Here is a 9,135-nt window from a genome sequence, read left to right on the forward strand (position 1 = left end):
TGGGATCCGTGAGGTCATACAGAAGCTCCTCTAGGTATGTATCTGTGCAGACGTCGAGGTGTGCAGGGTTGGAGAGTGGCGGAAGGGGTGCCTCGATGCGTCTGGCAACGTTGGAGGGGTCAGCCTTGCACTTGGTACGCTTCTTGTTTTTGTTTTTCTTCTTCTTCTTAGGTGGAGGGGGAGAAGAACACACGACAGCATCAGATAGTGGTGGGGGTGGAAGAGGCACCTTCACAATGTCAGAAGCAGATGGAAGGGGCGTGGAGGGGAGTTCCTCTACGTCTTGATGGATGGAAGGGACAGGAGAAGAGACCCACTCCTCCTCAACTTCTGACAGCGGGAGGTGAACATCGATGACAGTCTCAGTGTGGTCCAAATCCATGGCTTGTAATGGTACCAGGTCGGTGATTGGAAAGTCGGCGGGGATAGTAGTAGTAGTGCCAGTTGCCCTGTTGAGAGGGGCATCCAGCTGCATCCATTTCCACGGTGTCATGCGTGGTGGTGGTGGCGGCTGCTGCCGCTGGGCCTCACGCTCCTGGCTAGAAGGGAGACGTGTATTGTGGGCAAAGCTTCAAGGGATGGCAAGGCACGGAAGGCCGTTCTCCTCAAAGATTTGAGGGAGGAGAACAGCCAGAACCGCATTGTCACCCCCACTGAAAGCCTCAGCCGTCATGATACATGTCGCAATGAGGGTATTGGTGTCGGCAGAACCCCCAGGACCTCTGGTCCGGTGTGTCTGGGCCAGGCGGCGCTGCCATGCTTGGGCAGAGCCCTTCACAGCAACACCACCCAGTCCAGTGACATCCCTAGCCTCGGGACACTTGGAAGCCTGAACGACACGAAACTCCACCATCTCCCCCTTGCCAAGTGAGTGCTGGGAATGCCGTGGATTTGGTACAGCGATCCCAGAGACGTGTATGAAAACATCAGCGCCAGTGTCCTGGCACTTGGATGAACCCGTAACACGCTCTCAGGTTGAACCAATTCACGGTTCCTTTGATGGTAGAGGCTCCTGATGGCTCGGATCTGCTGCAACCCTCAATGGGTCGCAGGCAAGAGCAGAGGCCCTGGAGGGCTCACGGAGCTCGAGCATAATGGCAACTGGCCAGGCCAAGCAGTGCTAGGAGAGTCCACTTTTCCTGGGTCAGTCTGACTTATATGGCCAGCTGCTGGATCATGCTCTTTTTTAATCCTTAGTCTGCCGGTCGCATATTTGTCCATTACCTTTCCCTCTCTGACCTGATCATCTGCGTTGCTATGTTAGACCACACTATGTCGCCTAATTTTTTGTTATTATTTTTATTGTTTGTTATATACTGTAGAGTGCCTCCAAAGCTCTTCTTTGTACCTTTCTTAAATTTTTCTCTAATGTTTCTGTTTCACTCCATTTTGGCAGATAATGTTTTTCATCTGTGTGGTTGACCAGAACTAAAAAAGCATCCTGCTCCTAAAAATCCTGGATCCGCCACTGCAGTGGACTGCCTTTAGTTGTCCTCCTCCTGAACTCCACCATCCTCCTTCTGGGGAACGGGGAGGGAGTTAAGGGATCTTTGTACAACTAGGCAGCCCTACATCCAAGTTATATCAGTGCCACCACACGAAGGCGTCCTTCTTCATCCCAATGAAGTGAACTAATTAAATGAGAAGGGATGAATTACAAGGCAAACTTTGATATTACGAATATATTTCAGAATATAACACACAGACAGCTACAAAATAATACTAATAATAATAATAAAAATGATTGTGCCTCCCTTAAATCACGTTTATCATGGTAAATCATTATCATATTCATGCAAAAAAAAAAAAAGGATATGGAGACCTACTGCTCTTTTAGATAACACAACTCATGTTAATACAATAATAATAATAATAATAATAATAATAATAATAATAATAACACAAGTAGTAGTAATCATCATCATCTAGACCTCCTTTCCTACCCCAGTGCAGGTTGAGGAGTAGCAACGTCCAGACAGCTGAATATCGCCCAGTCCAATGGGCCATGCTTCCATTCACTCATCATTCAGCCCCGGGAATCCTGGCTCAGTCTGATACGCCAAAAACTTCCACCACGTTCTATAGCTTTTTAATTCAGATCCCTCCAGTGGGGTCAAAGTCACTCTAAGAAACAGTAGGTGGAGACTTGAGACTGTCCACAGGACAGTTACAGAGTTCTAGTTATTATTATTATTATTATTATTATTATTATTGTTATTGTTGTTGTTGTCTATTATTATTATTATTATTATTATTATTATTATTATTATTATCATGGCAATAATAGCAACAACAACAACAGTAATAGTAATTATAATAATTATAATAATAATAATAATAATAATAATAACTAGAAATCTGTAACTGTCCTGTGGCCCATGCCAGGACACATAACCAGGACCTTTTAGATTCCTTCCACAGCCTCTGGTTCTCCTGGAATCTTTGCAAGACTCTGAGGCCAGACTACTAATAATACCTGCAAAAACAGTCGTCTTCAGCTGTGTAATACGTGGAGACAGATCCCATCATTACAAAATAACTGGAAATTATTTTGAAACATGAAAAATAGACAACACAAAGACAAGGGAACTGTTGTAAAGTGTTCAGAGAGAAAGAACTGGACTACAACTTCACAAAGTCATCATGGAGAGTATTATGGAGGTCAAATTATGAGTAATGGTGATATGATAGTGTAGAGGTCAGAATGCACCAGAGTGGAGGCCTTGCATGGGTTCCTTCCTCAACAAGTGACTAGAGTTCTAATTATTTTTACCCTCCACCTGGCGAAGTCAGAGGAGGGTATTCTTATCACTAGCAGCAACAACAATAGGTGGCATCGAGATTTTTTTTCCGGGACAGAACTCAGAAAGTATTCAGTATAGAGTCATAAAACTGTAATTGCTTATGTCTTAAAGTGAACTGGTACATTTGATTGATAGACTGCTGTGTCTTAGATAGTTTATTTATTTGTTTTCAATAATGAAAGAGTAAAAAAAAATTCAGAAATTTCAATATGACCTTCCCGAGGAATCTGAACGGTCCAATGTATATTTAAAAAAAAAATTAGGAACTTTTACACCTTTCAGGAAGAAATTGTACATGATAAATGAATATATATCTAATTAAGTCACATTTGGCCAGTGCCATACCTGAGGGGGGGCTTGGGGGCTGTTTGAAACTGCCCCCCGGGCCCCCAATGGAGGGGGCCCCCCAAAAGCCTTAAAAATTTATAAGTTTTTTTTATTAATATATATATTTACCATCCCGATAATCCCGGCTGAGATATTAGATAAGTTTGGAGAATGAGTGGGGCTAGGTTGTTAGCAGGGCTCCCCTCCAGGAGAGGGGCCCGGCCAAGAACCTAGCCCCCCGGGCCCCCATAGCTCTAGGTATGCCCCTGCAATTGGCAAAGTAGTGTCGGGTGTAAAATATCTACGTGTGAAACAGATGCAGTAGAGCAGTTGATGAGTTAATGTCCGTGAGAGTACTCGTGTATGAAAGTAATGCTTTTTCGTTGTACCCTTCCTATCTTTTGAAAACTTTGCTCTGAAACTCTTCCCCTTGGCAAGCTTTCGCCCAGCGTTTGTCTGACTTTGTTCTTTATGATACTTCTTAACCGGCTTTAACATGAACCAGAAATCCTCTCAAAACGCAGTACTTCAGGGCATAATACATCCATGGTGGACTCTAACCTAGGGAAAGTTAAACCTGGGTAAGTTGGGGGCGGCCGGGGCAAGATGTTTGATAAGAAGGGTCACTGCGGTGGTGGCTGACTGTGGGGATGGGAGGGCACACACACACACACACACACAGTGGTGGCTGACTGTGGGGATGGGAGGGCACACACACACACACACACACACACACACACACAGATCCCATTACCAAAGAAACATGTGTTTTCGAAAAGGTGTATATCTCGACAGCGTAGTCGTAAGTACTTGTAGGGAGATAGTGAGGTCTGTTGTAGATCTTTGGAACACTGCCAGAATAAAGTCGTGAGACGTAGTATGGCTCGAAGGTCTTGCTGCATATTACACGGTGTGTAGTCGGCTAGAGTGAACAGGAAGGTCTCTCTCTCTCTCTCTCTCTCTCTCTCTCTCTCTCTCTCTCTCTCACACACACACACACACACACACACACACACACACACACACACACTTTTCCCTTTGTGTATTAGTGAGGTGAGTTAGAGCACTCTTGGGTTACGGTTTTTTTTGTACAGTTATAATGAATAATGAGTTACAGCGTAATTTAGCGTGACGGCAAAGTCTCCAGCTGACCCTCTTGTTGTCGGGCCTTCCCTTCAACCCCTGCTTACCTGAAGGGAATCAGCTTGGAGAGGATGTGTGTGTGTGTGTGTGTGTGTGTGTGTGTGTGTGTGTGTGTGTGTGTGTGTGTGTGTGTGTGTGTGTGATGTAGTGTCTAGCAGATTTCCATTCACGTGGACTAACCGACTAGGTCTGGTTACTCCACATGTTCGAATACGTCATGAAATTCTTGGTTGTCTGGACTAAAAAGAGATTGTTTGAGATACATCAGATGTTAAGAATGCTTGATGGTCTGGGACAAAAAGATTGGTATATACATTATATGGACTGACATTTCTAGTGAGAAGCTGTGTATGTCTTCAGCAGATACTGCATCCTGTACACTGTTTTATAAGATATATACTAGTGCCTATATAATGTCTACATATCTCTCAGTCACTCAAGGCTGTCGTACCCACGACAGTGAATATTGTCGTAAGATATTAATGCATACTATATACATATTACAATCAACTTGTAAGCTAATTAAGTGAAGTACATAATATTATAATTGTAATAATATAGTGATTATAGTTGCAGTCATTGTAGTAATATAATTATAACATAATAAAATTGTACATGTAAAATAGATATATAGATATAACAACAATATTAAACTAATACCATGGCAAGTCTACTGTAGTCAATTATACAGTATATATGAGAAGGACTTGCTGTATATATTCACATATAAATGAGACATAACAGTATAATTTAAGAAAGCCTATGATACGTGTAACTCACATTTGGTTATAATATATTATATACATATATCTATATCTATCTATATCTATCTATCTATCTATCTAGCTATCTATATATATATATATATATATATATATATATATATATATATATATATATCAGTTTGTCTCACTTGTACAGAACAGTTCTTAAAACACTGATTCTACTGTAGGTTAGCAATACCTTGCATTCTGTGCATGGCCAAATGTAATGTAGCAAATATGATGGAGAAAATTAAAACGATGACTGGAGCTGGGCTGTATACATAATATGGGTTGAATATAATTCTGCTGTATTCTTCCCAAGGTTGTATTGTTTGATTTATTAGTTGCATGGTTTCACACTTGGGTGAAGTCAACTTAATGTGTGCTGGAATGTAATGGCTTGTGTGTGTGGTTGAGAATGGCATAATCGTTTTCAGTGGGCAAAGTAGGTGTCAGAACTGTACAGTAATCTGGTGAGATGTATAAACCAGATGCTGATGTATGGGCTGGAGGTGTGCCTGGGCAAGTCACAAAAATTGATGTATTTTGAGTGAAGGAGAAGAACTGTGAATGTCTAATGAGTTGATGATGGATGACTTTATCTGGAGCAAGTGTGAAGTTGCAGTGATGAGGAATGTCATCTTCTGTGATAGCCATTTCACAAGGGACGGTCTCAGCTGGCTGAAACGTGAAGATGTACGCAGGACAAAGATGAAATGCATGTGATGATGTGCGACATTTGTGTTCAGTTGTTGTTTCACTAGTGAATGTGACAGCGTCCTGTTTCTTGGAGACCATGATGATTCCTGTTTTGATGTTGATTTTTTTTTTTTTTTTTTTTTTATGTGTCCGACTTCTGGGCATAGGCTTCACAGCCTGCTCTCAAGGCCCAGTAGTCCTCCTACATACCATACACGTCTCTACATGTCACCACTTCGGCGCTAACACCCACCGTTCATATTGAATACATGCTAGGGCTGTCTCATACAGGACTGGTGTATTGGTATTAGCGGGGGTACTTTTATGACATGTCGGTGATGGTGACTAATGAGTCATATTCCTTAGAAGGAAAACGATATAATTGATAGACAGTGAAAAAATCATCTGTCACGAACGGTACATGAACTACCATGGATATTGTTGTGAGTGCTGCGTCCAGATATGGATATCATCAGATTTCTTTCCTCAAATAAAGGTTTCAAACCATGCTCATGTATGCCTTGACTAATTATTTGGAGGTGATTGCGAATGAGGAGTAAATTAATGGTGATTCTTCCCTTACCAGCATTAGAAATTCGCTTCATGAAAGACAGATAATGAGCTCTAGTATTGTGTAACTGTAGTATTATTACGTCAGTATGTTCCATGATCACTGACAGGTGTTGGAATAGTGTATTGTTTCCTTCTAGTGCATTTACTTTCTCCAAAATTCCTAGAGTTGATGCTTCTGCCTTCCTTGGGTTCTTTACGATCGTCAGCATTAAGGTGTTCTAGGTATCAGCCAACTTACGTTGATATGAGAGAATTTGTGTAATTTTGTTAAATTTGTTATTAATTTCCCCCAGATCATTTTCTGTAGGCAATCCAAAAATGTTGTCTATAATTGTTCCACATAGGTTGAACAAACCACGTCTCTTACGTGTATTTGTGATGTCGTTTCCTGCCCTAAATTTGTTACTCCCAGCTGATGAGATGTCCTGGATCATGGTGATCATTATATGCTTAGCCTGTTCTAGCGTCCAGTCAGTTAACTTAATTCAGCTACTTCCTGTGTGGGGTGATCATGTGAGGAAGGACGTGTTAATACCACTAAGAGTTCTAGGTGGTCCTGATATTTTTTGTAACATTACTGGTAGGTCTTCCAGTATGTCCAAACTACAGTCGGTACTTATGTCCTGTACTATACATTTGCCGTTGAGGCTGTTGGGGTGATCAGGCGCCCTTGTATGATTATTATGTTGAGGGTGTAAGTGAGGTGATCCTCTTGATATCAACAGGAATATGATCCATTGAATAATTAGCCTCGTCTTTACCTACCAAAATAACAACTGAATTAGATATTATCTAATCCACTTTTGTTAGCAAGTTATGCTAAGTGTGATGATAGTGATGATGAACACTACAGTTATCTCGACCTGTTTAAACTTATTACCTTTAAAAGGAATCTAAATCGATTCCTAAGTAATGTAAATGCCTTTTTATATTGACAGCTGTATTGGTTGCTCGTATGTTTGTCTGCCTGGTATGCGACCGCAGTTTATTTAGTTATGTGTTAATTGCTTCCAGCATATTTTCATCGTGTGTACTAGGCTTTTCAGTCTTGTCCGGTGTTTTATATTCGCGAGCTAAATTTCCTGAACCTGTTGTTAAATGAGTAATATGTATTTCTTTTTCTTCGTCACTTGATAGTGACTTTATCACCATCTTATTAGCTTTTCTCCTATAGTAATTACCCTGTATCGGCCTGCAAATTTCGGTGACAGTTTATTGTCACTAGTCTGCACGACGTCATATACAATATTACCTATGCTGATGTTTGATTCTTTTGCCTTATTATTAAATGAGTCTGTCATCTCTTCCTTGGACATCATTAACTGTTTCTTTACCTTTGTGTGTATTTCTTGAAATTCACTTAAGCGAAGTTTAGGATAATCTCATAACTGTATGCGGGATTTTGTTCACCTTCAACTCGTAGGTTGAACTCAAGTAACACGCACTGTTACTATTGCGCTAATCCTGGTCACACAAAATCTGAGTGTGTCATTAAGAATAAAGATGACAGACAAAGGGCAAAAGGTTTTGAACAGTATTGCAGGCACCATAAATCTTCCGGTCACTGGACCTGAGACTGTAAAACAGTAGACAAATCGGTATCCATCTATAGGTCGGGGGAAGGTCGTACCAGCACAAAAGACGACGACACATACACCCAAATAAACAGATGGTCAACATATGAAGTATCTTTGGAAATGAAAGCATTTTTGGTCTCTGCTGTATGTGAAGACGAAGATATTTCATTTTTGGATTCAGGCTCATAAGTGAATTTCAGTAACTGCCGAACGCCCACAGAACGAGCGTGTGCTGACATGGCCTCCAGCAGCCGTCACCACTCGTCACCACCCCAGTCACTGCAAGCGCCGCAGGCCTCGCCCTTCAGACCATACCTCTAGCAACATGGCCCAGACTGATGCCCATGATAGTCTCCCGTCTTCGGAGAGTGACGAGGAGGGGCAAGAAGTAGCAGTATCTGAAGCACAAGACATGAACATGGAAGGTGGTGCCTCTGCTACAGAGCAAGCGGCACCGTGTGACACAAGTGACACAGGTCCTAGTGTCAATAAACGACAATATAGAGAGGAGGACGGCAATATGCCAGCACCTGAACGTGGCATGGACTTCGGTGTCCCGGAGGAACGATGTGATGCAAGAGTGAAGCTGAATTTTCCCTTGGATTGTGAGCTCTCCCTCTGAGAAAAAGCAAAGTGGGCCATTTCAGTGGCAAAACAGTTTCCTGATTTTAAGGTACTGTTCAAAGAAGATAAGACACATCCATACGTGCCTGTGAATAGTGGCCCTACAGTAGATTGCCTGACCAGTGATGGATTTCAGGGAGTTGTCTTGGAAGCTGTGATCAACTGCCCCCATTCCAGGGTTATCATTCATAGTGTTCCTGTTTGTTGGGGATTGGAGGAGCTTGAGATCCCAGAAAATGTCCTGTGGATGAAAAGAAGAATGGTTGGCCAATACCCCAGACCGCAGCTTATTGCTCTGTTAGAGAGGGGAGATCCCCGAGAAAGTATTCATCAAGGCAGTGGGCTACAAGAGAGTTGCACGTTATGTTTCGGAGCCTGACCTCTGCTACTGCTGTAGCAGGTGAGGGCACATGGCATGGAAGTGTAGTAAAGCATACAGGTGCCGCTTCTGTGTTGGGAAGCACGAGGGTACCATTTGCCCGGAAAAATCAAGAGGAGCAAACACTTCAAATCTAAGTGCTGCAACTGTGGAGGGGAACACAATGCCCACTCGTTCCTTTGTTCCCAGAAACCGCAGATGAAACGGGCGCCAGGGCACACTGCCACTCAACCTTATGTAGCCAA

Source organism: Coenobita brevimanus, chromosome 18, assembly GCF_032717465.1.
Source record: "Coenobita brevimanus isolate Jiangsu-jjx chromosome 18, ASM3271746v2, whole genome shotgun sequence".
NCBI classification, from domain to species: domain Eukaryota; kingdom Metazoa; phylum Arthropoda; class Malacostraca; order Decapoda; family Coenobitidae; genus Coenobita; species Coenobita brevimanus.